Below are 12,274 nucleotides of genomic sequence, written 5' to 3'. Positions count from 1 at the left end.
CCTGTGTGCCGGCGCCTGGGATGAGCCCTGAACCAAGCGGACTGTCCGCTGGGATATGACAGCGTGGTGACAAAGACATCGATGTGAAATGACAAGTGATTCAAGAAGGTCGGAGCAGCGCCGCCCAATAGAAACACAGAGGCGCACCTGTAGTTTAAAACTTTCTGGAAACCGCATTCTTACCCTTCCCTAGGCAGCGTATGTGAGCTCCGTCGTGTCCGACTCTTTATGACCCCATGGACTGTAGACCGCCAGGCTCCTCTGTCCATCGGATTTTCCAGGCAAGAATACTGGAGTGAGTTGCCATTTCCTCCTCCAGGGAGATTCTCCTGACCCAGGGATCAAACCTGCATCTCTAGTGTCTCCTGCGTTGTCAGGTGGCTTCTTTACCACTGTGCCAGCTGGGAAGCTTTTAAGTACAGAGGACTCCAATGTTAGGAAGATCATTTCTTGGATGGACGTGAATTTGAGTGAACTCCAGGAGTTGGTGATGGACAGGGCAGCCTGGCCTGCTGCAATTCATGGGGTCGAAAAGAGTTGGACATGACTGAGCGACTGAACTGAACTGAACTGATTTTGTTTTTTTAGTTGTTTTTTTTGAAACCAATCGGACATGACTGAGCGACTGAACTGAACTGACTTTTTGTTTTAGTTGTTGTTTTTGGATGCGGACCATTTTTAAAAGTTTTTATTGAATCTGTTACAATATTGCTTCTGTGTTTTGGATTTTCCCCACCCAGGGATGGAGCCCTCCTTTCTCTGTGTCTCCAGCTTTGGCATGTGAGTTCTTTACCACCAGCGCCCCCCTTGGAAGCCCCAGGCAGGGGTCCTCATAAAATCACCAGGAGAGAGAGAGAGAGAGAGAAAGCTCTTCTAATCAAGTACCTCCCTCAACCTCTCAAACCTCTTTTAAAGATGGGACACGGGAGGTCAGCTAATGGTCAGGAGCCGTCACAGCCTTGCGTAGGTGATCTGGTAGCACATTTTGTGAAATGGGAGCAGTTGATACCAGTTGTCTTGAGAACTCAGCTAAAACTGAGACCGAAATCGTTTTGTTGAAAAATCCTTTTGTGCAGCTATGTGGAGGTGTATCAGTTAGCTTCCGCTTCCCCTGGGATCTCTTCTGTACTTGACTGACAGCTGTAGAGGGCGCTGCCTCACATTCACCCTCCCTAATGGTCAGTCTGGCACAGAGTAGGGGCTCACTCCACAGATACTTGGTGATTCAGTAGAGCACTACAGTTGGCATACTGGCTTGGGTTCCTTCCAAAGGTGAGCCTGGGGCAAGGGACTTGGACCTGTTGTTGTTCGTGTCCAACTCTGTGACCCCATGGATGCAGCACGCCAGGCCTCTCTGCCCCTAACCATCTCAGGCAGTTTGCTCAAGTTCATGTCCACTGAATTGCCCTCCCATCTTCCCCAGGAGCACATCAGACACCTTCCGACCTGGGAGGACTCATATTTCAGTATCATATCCTTTTGTTTTTTTATACTGTTCGTGGGGTTCTCACAGCCAAAATACTGGAGGGGTTTGCCACCCCCTCCTCCAGTGGCCCACGTTTTGTCAGGGTCTCCACTGTGACCCATCCGTCTTGGGTGGCCATTCATGGCATAACTCTTACCTTATTGACTTATGATAGCTTATGGTGAACGATGTCAGATTTGTGATCTCCGAAGAAGAGTTAGCTTCGGGACCAGGGACCAGGTTTGATCACTCAAGAGCTTTTGTGTAGCAGAGTTTCATTAAAGTGAAAAAGGGACAGAGAAAGCTTCGAACACAGATGTCAGAAGGAGGCGGAGAGTGCCCCCACACTCGCCAGTCTTAAAGGGAGTTACTTTTTCAATTGGTTATTACAATAAATCAAAAGATGTCTCACGGTTGTAAAGGTCTTACTAGACCCACTCCACAATTTACATTTTAAGATGACAGGATTAGAGCTAACAATAGAAAGTTCTTAGCAGACCCAGTACCATAATATATATTTTAAGATAACAGGATTGGTCAGAAGGTTTTCAAGAAGGAGAAACTGACCTCAAGCAGGATACATTGTTGTTAGATAATCCTCAGTGCAGAGTTTAAGCTGAGTTGTTTTGTTGTGCTATCATCAGCTCCAGGATTAAAGAAAAAAAAAGTTTTCTGTGACTAGGACTAAGGTGTCCTTTTCTCTTCCTTGAGAATTCCAGACCCCTAACTCCTCCTCAAGAGCCTCAGACCCCTCTCTCCTCCTCGGGGACACTGGACTTCTTATCAACCTACCTAGGAATTGACTCTTTCAGTTACACAAGCCCCTTCTCCATGACAAGGCAGTGATCCATGAAGGGGAAGGACTTGGATGCTCTTGCTTTATTTGGGAGGTAATTCCAGGGATCAGGAGCAAGGCATCAGACGAGTGAGGGCAGCAGGGAAGTCCATATAAGGCTGAATTCTCAAGGGCACTCCTCAGGGCAACTGGAGCTTGACCTTGCCCAGGACTCTCTGAGGAGCATGGAGCAGCCTCTCAGAATCACCTTTAGTTCACCATGGAGGCATCTTTTAATTCTCATTCCCCGTCCTCCTGGGGTGAGACTTCCTTCCTTATGTGACCTTGTGTGACCCCAGCCCAGTGCTGCCTCAGCATCCCTGTGGGTCTGCCTGGTGTCACAGAGGCCCGGGGGCCTGACTGTGAAAGTCTCCAGCATCACTTGAGGTGTGATGCGTGGTCAGGAGGTGGTGCAGCCCTGTAGAACGGCCACCACCCCGGGAGTGAATTCACATCTTGCACGGCAGGAACCGGAGGTGGAGGAAACAGTAGACAAGATGAACTTTTCTGGTTTCTATTATTAAGAGATTTTAGTTGATTTTTTAAAAATACTTTCCTATATGATCCTATTACATATTCCAGGTACGTGAGTGGAATACAAGGTCAAAAAGTCTAATGTATTTAAGTCCCTTGTGTCTGTGACTTGTACTTGCAAAGTCCTATGTGAGGGAAGGGAAGGATAAAGGAACAAAAACCCTGCTCTTAAAATAAGTGGGATAATAGGACCCACAAGCAGGCTGAGCATGAGTAACTGTGCAGATCAGATAGCTTTGTTGCAGTTGACAACCTCGGTAATCTGGGATGTTGTTGTTCACTCACTTAATCGTGTTCGACTCTTTGTGACCCCATGAACTGCAGCAGGCCAGGCCTCCCTGTCCTTCACTGTCTCCCAGAGTTTGTTCAGACTCATGTCCATTGAGTCAGTGATGCCACCCAACCATCTCATCCTCTGCTGCCCCCTTCTCTTCCTGCCCTCAAACTGTCCCAGCCTCAGGGTCTTTTCCAATGAGTATTAGAGCTTCAGCTTCAGCATCAGTCCTTCTGATGAATATTCAGGGTCAATTTCCTTTAGGATTGACTGGCATGTCTACTCTCCAAATCCCATTCCACCATCACAGAATCTACACCAGTGCCCAGAGCTGACGTTGGGGATGACTTCGCTCTGGTCTGGCTAAAATATACTGTTTAGGCAGCCTGCTCTGCGGAGCCACCAGGACCTCGGCTGCCTGCCGCTCCCCACTGGGTCTGTGTATCCAGCACATTTAAAGGTTATTATGAACTCAAGGGATATGGCAGAATGCTCCGGCCACACATTTCCAAATGTTTGACAGAATAAAATTATAACCTTGGCTCCATCAACAGGGGAGCCGCAGCCCATTCTCCAGATCAACTTCAGCAGATGTGGGGTACAGGCAGTGATGCGTGGTGGGATAACAAGCCTTGATCTTATTCGACACCTCCTCCCTGGTAAAGAGGTCAGGCCAATTCCCCTCCCTGTAGGATACTATCGGTAGACTTAGAAAACATGCTTAAACATGCTTGCCATTAGGTTTTTCCTGGAGGCTGACTCGTTCAATTGATGGAGTCCCTGTGAGTCCCTTTACGCATCAAACTTACATTTCAAGGCATGTAAGTGTAAATTTAATTGTGATTTGTTCCCCTGGTTGATTTTGAAATCAAAATGAATATGATTTCATAGATGTCCCAAATGAAAAATCCCCAATATCCATGACTCTAGCAGTAAGCAAGACCGCCTGTCAGAACCAGGCTCCTTAGAGAGGGCTGACCCCAAGGCTGAGACAGGAGAGGGTGAGTGAGCCTGGGACACCCTCTTCTGCCAAGAAATTTTCAAACATGAGTATTCCAGGTCAAAAGGATAGACAGATCAACATGAAGTGTATCCCACTGGGGCAGGGAGGAAGCTAGGGCTGACTTTATGTTGGAAACTGTTTCTTTGACTGGCTTTTATTATTGTGAATAATAAGCACACTCTCAGTCATGTCCATACAATCCATGGAATTCTCCAGGCCAGAATACTGGAGTGGGTAGCCTTTCCCTTCTCCAGGAGATCTTCCCAACCCAGGAATTAACCCAGGTCTCCCACATTACAGGTGGATTCTTTACCTGCTGAGCCACAAGGGAAGCCTTTTTAAAAATTATTATTTATTATTATACTCAATGGCTTGCCTGGAGGGACCCTGCCCCTCTGCTTGACTGTAGACTTAAGTGCCTTTGTTCAGCTCAAGGAGGGATAACACACCCTTCTGAAGGCTGGATGTTCCCTTGGAGATGCTTTACAAGACCGAAGATCCTTTCACTTTACTTCCCCACTGCGTCTTCCTCTCCCTTCTGCCTTTTGACTTCAGCTCCTCCTTGCTTCTTTCTTTCTGACCTATGAAACAAACTGCCATCCAGGTCCCAATAAGACGGTTATTTTGAGGCCCTAGCCTGCCATCTTATGAGGCTGCTGGCTCCCCGATTAAAGTCTCTTCCTTGCCCCAAAATCTCCTCTCTCGGCTTCATCGGCCCACTGTGTGGCGAGCCGCGCGAGCTTGGACTCTGTAACACCACCAGTCTAAAATACAAGGTAAACATCCAAAAGATGACTGTAACGGATTGGAGCACATCAAGCAGATAAAACGTCATGAATTCACAGATAGCCTAAACAACAACAAGCAAAACACTGACCAGGCAACCAGCTCTCTATTCTAAAACCTGATGAAACAAAAGACGCAGTCATCTTGATTTTTCTGTATAATTCATCATTTAAAATTTTTTATTGGAGTAAAGTTGATGTCAGATGTGTTAGTTTCTGCTGTACAGCAAAGTGAATCATTTATACACATATCCGTATGTATACATATATCTACTCTTGTTTAGATTCTTTGCCCATATGGGTCATTAAAGAGGATGGAGAAGAGCTACCTGTGTGAAATGAAATGTTTTCTGCTTTATGCTTTGCCAGTAAACAAGCCTTTTCCAAATGCAAATTTATGAGCCCAGGTGAAACATAGCCAGCTATTTGGAAACCATTAGCTACTTTCCTCCCTGGTAAGCGCTGAGAAACTGGGGGATATTTAGAGGCAGCCATCCACCACATTTGCCATCTCTTACAGTATACAAGGAATTAGTATGTGAACAATAAAGAAAGCAGGATTGGCCCCAGATGGCTAGAGGCTTATGAAAGAAATGATTTCAGCAAGCCCAGATACTTGCATCTTCCCATACATAGAAGATCACTAAATCTCTTCATGTAGGAGATTTTGTTTTCTCTTGATTAACAGTAATCTTCACATATTCAGATTACCTGCCCCTGGCTGAAAAATCATATATAGTCTGGCCCCTCTGCCACCTCCTCGGAGTCAGCTCTCTTGGAGTCACCTGAGCTACTGTCTCCTGGACTCAAGTCCTAACACTCCCACCAAATAAAACCTCTCAGTCTTGAGGGTGTGTGTATTATTTTTAGTCGACACCTGCATTGTACACTAGGTTATCAATTTTTACATAGAGTAGTGGTATATATATGTCAATTCCAATCTCCCAGTTTTTCCCTCCTTCCCTTTCCCCTGGTAGGATAACTTTGTGTATAAACCTTATTTTGCCCTTAGTTACTCAGTCTTGTCCAACTTTTTGTGACCATGCGGACTGTAGCCCGCCAGGCTCCTCTGTCCATGGGGATTCTCCAGGCAAGAATACTGGAGTGGGGAGCCTTTCCCTTCTCCAGGAGATCTTCCCAATCCAGGGATCGAACCCAGGTCTCCTGCATTGCAGGTGGATTCTTCACCGTCTGAGCCACCAGGGAAGCCCAAACCTTATTTTAGAGTTCACCAATAGTTGATGGCAGAACTTTCTTCTTTACAGATGAATACCAGCAGATAAAAGTAGAAGGAATATCAGAGTGAGGAAATTTTTTTTAAACACCTATTGGAAGAACGAGTCTAGGCAACGGTCATTAACAGATGCTAAAGCCCTCAGGTGACAGGTTGATGGGGACTAGAGTGGAGGGATCAGGCTGGTGGTGAGCCAGGAACCAACTATCAATCATAATATCACTAACAGGGTAACAGGACATTATGGTATGATGCAAAACAAATACACAGTACCTCCTCTGAAGCAGCCTTGTGGAAAAAGTTAAGCTGAATCTAAGCAAGCCTCTGGATCTTTTCATTTAACAGGAAATTCAGCAGAGGAACTAGTTAGACAATGTCAAGTCAATGCCATGGGACATTTTCCAATTGATCTGTCTTCTCCAATAAGTTCATGACATGGAACCTAGGTGGGGGCGGGGGCGGGCAATACAGATGTGAGACTTAAGACTTAGAGGTTTAACACCTAAAATTAGTATGTGGTCTTTGTTCAGATCCTGATTCAAAGGAGTCAACATTTAAAAAATATTTTTGAAAGACAAATGCCATATGATACCGCTTACTTGTGGAATCTAAAATATGGCACAAATGGACCTGTCTATGAGAAACCGACTCATAGACTTGAGGTTGCCAAGAGGGAGAGAGGTATAGGAGAGATGGATTGGAGTTTGGGATTAGTAGATACGAACTATTCTACCTACAGTGGTCCTACTTTATAGCATAGGAACTAAAATAAAGTCAGTATCCTGGGGTAAAGCATCCTGGAAAAGAACATAAAAAAAGAATGTATATAGGTATAACTGAGTCACTTAGCTGTACCGTAGAAATTAACACAACATTCTAAGTCAACTATTCTTCAATACCAGAAATAAATTTAAAAAATATTTCTGAGGCAGCATAGAAAACCTGGAATATAGACCAGATATTAAATGACCATGGGCAAGAATTGCCAGTTTTGTTTGTTGTAATAATGGCAGAATAAATAAAAAAGAAAAAAAAAATTGATTGGTTATGGACTCATCCTGAAGTGTTTAGGATAAAAGTAGATGATAGTTTAGGGGAGGGAGGTGGGAGGGGGGTTCATGTTTGGGAATGCATGTAAGAATTAAAGATTTTAAAATTTAAAAAATAAAAAACTAAAATTAAAAAAAAAAAAAAGTAGATGATAGTTTGGATTTTTCTAGAAACATTCCAATATAGGAAAAGAAAGAAAAAGAATAAGAGAATAAAGAGATGAAACAGGATTGGAAAATAAGAGTATTTTTTTCATGATGATTAAAGAAACTCACGTGAACCCATTATGCCAGTCTTTCTAATCTCGAATGTGTGTTCATTTGCTCAGTCGTGCCTGACTCTCCGTGATCCCATGGACTGTATAGCCTACCAGGCTCCTCTGTCTATGAAATTTTCCAGGCGAGAATACTGGAGTGGGTTGCCGTTTCTACTCCAGATCTGCCTGGCCCAGGGAGCAAACTCAAGTCTCCTGCATCGACAGGCGAATTCTTCGCCACTGAGCCACCTGCCTGGGAAGCCCTCTTCCTAAGCTTATGTGCGCTCAGTGTTTTCCACAATAAAAGTCCCAGTAGAATCATTGAGATGTTGCTTCTTACAAATGTTAGATCCTAGAAGACAAGTTCAAGACACCAAGAGTGTGTCCTATATGCTAGAGACTTCAAGGAGTCACGGAGAAAGATGTTTGGGCTTTTCTGAGATGGGATTTCAAGCACGTTAAGGCAAATGATCTTATGATGGAGCAGGCCACCGAGGTGCATTCCATTCTTATTGCAGCAGAGGTTTTATAGAACCAGGTTTCTCAGCACGATGTCTGGCATGCCGCAAAAGCAGTGGCCATGGGCTCTTTCTTGCTGGGGAGCAGTACTGTTGGCAGAAACCAGCAATCGAGAAACCAGGCACCACACTCAGAGAGTTGGAGAACTCAGGTTAATTACGCTGGCAGGAGAGGTGTTAACACTCCAAGCTCTGAGACCCAAACAAAGAGGTTACAGAGTTTTTATAGACAGACAATAGTGGGCACCGCTAGCTGCTATATGCTGGTTTAAATTAAGGGGTTTCACGCACGGGAATAGCAGTCAAGATGGGGAGGGGAATGTCTGACCTTGACACGGACAGGCATGATTAAGCAGGTTTGCAGGGGCCCGGAAATTGCAGGACGAGGGTGAGTGAGAAAAGCTCCAATTCCTAGCATTGTAAGTCCCACTTTCTGAGACTACCTGACCTACGTGATCCAGAATTTGTAAAGAGCAAGCTGAGCTACAGAGGCGGGACGAGCAGGAGGTAATGTAAAAATTTTCACTTTTCCTCTTCGGTATTGCTTCTTGTTGGGAGTCTCTGACGGGCTCCATCTCTGCAGCTGTAACAGGGAGGTCTGACTGCACCATAACTCACATACTAATAGCAAAAGCCCGCGTGGCTCGCTGGGGATTTACTGTTTTCCAGTTCCTGTCATACAGCTGACAAGGAACGTCTTATTTCATGATCCTGAAACTGGGCAGGACCCTACGGGGCCTTCCTGGGACAGACCCTCCCCCCGCACCCTCTGCTGTGGCTCCTCTCTGAAGTGCCTAGATAATAGCATCTGAGGCACACTCCCTGAGTTGATTTACAGATGCTGAAACCACCACCAAATGGAAGAAATTAGCCACCTGATGACCCTGAGCACTCAGCCCCCAGACCTACTGGCGCCTGAGGATTGATTCCATTAACCCCTGCAACAAGGCCCCTTTATGTCTGCATCAGCCAAGCACAGAATTGTGCACGAGCTGATCACAGCTCCTGCGAGCCCCTCTCCCTCACTTGGCTTTTAAAAACGCTTTGCTGAAGTCCAAAGAATTGATGCTTTTGAACTGTGGTGTTGGAGAAGACTCTTGAGAGTCCCTTGGACTGCAAGGAGATTCAACCAGTCCATCCTAAAGGAGATCAGTTCTGGGTGTTGATTGGAAGGACTGATGTTGAAGCTGAAACTCCAATATTTGTCCACCTGATGCGAAGAGCTGACTCATTGGAAAAGACCCTGATGCTGGGAAGGAAAGATTGAAGGTGGGAGGAGAAGGGGATGACAGAGGATAAGATGGTTGGATGGCATCACCAACTCAATGGATATGAGTTTGAGTAAACTCCAGGAATTGGTGATGAACAGGGAGGCCTGGCGTGCTGCAGTCCACAGGGTCTCAAAGAGTCGGACACAACTGAGTGACTGAACTGAACTGAAGTGCTGAAGTCCATCAGAATTCAGGTCTTTGAAGTGCTAGCTGCTTGGACTCCTTGCCTGGTGCCCTGTAATAAACCCTGTACTTCCCTTCAGCACAACCCAGTGTCAGCCGATTGGCTTTTTTGTGCAGGTGAGCAGACCCAGGTTTGGCTTGGTGACAACCCTACACTATGTGTTCAGACTCCAGGTGGATCTGGCTATGTTTCCAGCTGGGGAAATTTCAGCTTTCGGAGGTTAACTCGGCACCATGGAGCCAAGACTCCCTCCTTGAATTTGTACACAGTCTTCCAGTGGGTCCAGCTTTTCTTTTTTTTTTTTGAGGGAACTGATCTCCCCCTGCTCCTGGAATTCTATTAAATATGCTCAGTCCCGCTCCTTCCTAGTTTTTCTTCCACCTAATACTTAGGAAGTCTCCGTATGCACCCCGGTGTACAGAAACTCTGTAGGTAGGATCCTCGTCTTCAAGAAACCAGCCGGCATCTCTTCATCCCAAGATACCACCTACCCTCTTCTGATAGGCCTGGTTCAGCCAAAGTGCATTCCTTCTTTAGATCGAGGTTAAGAAAACTGCATTTTATTCAGACAAAACTGTCACCCTTCCACAGCTCTGGCCTGCGACACACACATGTACCAGGGAACATCCGGTTCCATTCAGTTAGTTCAGTTGCTCAGTCGTGTTTGACTCTTTGCGATCCCATGGACTGTAGCACACCAGGCCTCCCTGTTCATCACCAACTCCTGGAGCTTGCTCAAACTCATATCTATTGAGTCAGTGATGCCATCCAAGTATGTCATCCTCTGTTATTCCCTTCTCCTTCCACCTTCAATCTTTCCCAGCCTCAGGCTCTTTTCCAATGAGTCAGTTCTTTGCATCAGGTGGCAAGGTATTGGAGTTTCAGCTTCGGCATCAGTCCTTCCAATGAATATTCAGGACTGATCTCCTTTAGGATGAACTGGTTGGATCTCCTTGCAGTCTAAGGGACTCTCAAGAGTCTTCTCCAACACCACAGTTCAAAAGCATCAATTCTTCGACTCTCCACTTGTTTCATAGTTCCATTCAGTTCAGTTCAGTTCAGTTCAGTTCAGTTCAGTCCAGTCGCTCAGTCGGGTCCGACCCTTTGCGACCCCGTGAATCGCAGCACGCCAGGCTTCCTTGTCCACCACCAACTCCCGGAGTTCACTCAAACTCATGGCCATCGAGTCGGTGATGCCATCCAGCCATCTCATCCTCTGTCGTCCCCTTCTCCTCCTGCCCCCAATCCCTCCCAGCATCAGTCTTTTCCAATGAGTCAACTCTTCGCTGAAGCCCAATAAATGTCCGAGCCTTTGCTGCCCTCTAGTGTCTGGTCTGAAGATAATCACTGTTGCTTTCAGGGGATAGGCTTGCAAGTTAATTTTTTTCACCTATTTTTTTCTTGGCTTTACTTTTTTCCCTTTGCTTTACTTTTAAAAAAACATCATCAAGATTATGCCTTATTTAAAAACGTTATTAATACATGGCACAATGGTCTATCACACTGTATATGTAATTTTAACAAGAAAATTCACATCATTGTTTACATGCTGCTGCTGCTGCTGCAAAGTCTCTTCAGTTGTGTCCGACTGTGCGACCCCATAGATGGCAGCCCACCAGGCTTCCCTGTCCCTGGGATTCTCCAGGCAAGAACACTGGAGTGGGTTGCCATTATAGGTAGATTTTAATCCTCCTGAGGATTCAGCTTATAAGCACACATGGCTTTATAATCTTATGGAGGTTGTCACATTTACTCCAATTGGTGAAATCAGCAATCTCATATCTATTTGTTAGCCTAAACTATTTTCCTAACATATCCCCATACATTTTCAGGATTAAAGTTTTCTTTAAAACAAAGTGTCATTTAGTTTCAAACCTGAGAGCTCAGTTGGTAAAGAATCCGCCTACAATGCAGGAGACCCCAGCTGATTCCTGGGTCAGGAAGATCCACTGAAGAAGGGAAAGGCTACCCACTCCAGTACTCTGGACTGGAGAATTCAGTCCATGGAGTCATAAAGAGCTGGGCAGGACTGAGCGACTTTCACTTTCACTACCGTTTCCTGTGGCGACCCTGTCTGCTTTGTGCTGGGTGCTCTGGGCAAGGCAATCAGAAACCTGCCTCCGTCCTCTGAATTCAGCTCACAAATTGCTCCAAGAAGCCTCTTCTCTCCCCTCAGGCAGGCCTGAAATCTGCCTTCCAGAGTCCTGCTCCTGCTTCAGGACTGCCAGCGGGCTCATCACTATAATCACCTCCTCGTTTGTCTCTCCCCACGGGGAGCTTCTCCAGGCTGGGGCTCTTTGCTGCTTCCCTCCGGAGCTCTGATGTTCAGTGGGAGCCCAGCATTATCAGGGCTCTTTACTGAATGTTTGGTGAGTGAATGAATGAATGAAGAGGGTAAGGAAGAGCCCAGTGAGACAAAGGCTCAACAGAGCGTGTTACTACTAACAGTGCAGAACCAGTGTCTCATTTCGATTAGAAAAATAAGGAATAAAAGTCCCAATGGATGGGAATTCAGGTAAATGGAAAAGGTGGATGAAGGTTTTAGGCTATGCTGCTTTTTTTCCTAGCATATATAACTACTGTAACCTCTTTGTACTGAAGCTTCCATAAAAACCTGCAAGGATCAGATTCAGAGTTTTCAGGTTGGTGAACAGGTGGATCTTAGGGGAGAGTGGTGCCTGGAGAGGGCAGGGTAACTCCACAACCCTCCCCATTCCTTGCCCAAGCATCTCTTCCCTCTGGCTGTTTCTGAGTTACATCCTTTTATAATCAACCTATATTCTGGTCAGTAAAACATTTCCCTGAGTTGTGTCAGCTGCTGTAGCAAATTGACGGAACCCAAGGAGGGCATCGTCATTACTTTGC

The sequence above is a fragment of the Ovis aries genome, chromosome 16 (assembly GCF_016772045.2).
Source record: "Ovis aries strain OAR_USU_Benz2616 breed Rambouillet chromosome 16, ARS-UI_Ramb_v3.0, whole genome shotgun sequence".
Classification (NCBI taxonomy): Eukaryota; Metazoa; Chordata; class Mammalia; order Artiodactyla; family Bovidae; genus Ovis; species Ovis aries.
Note: the sequence above shows the minus strand (reverse complement) of the source record.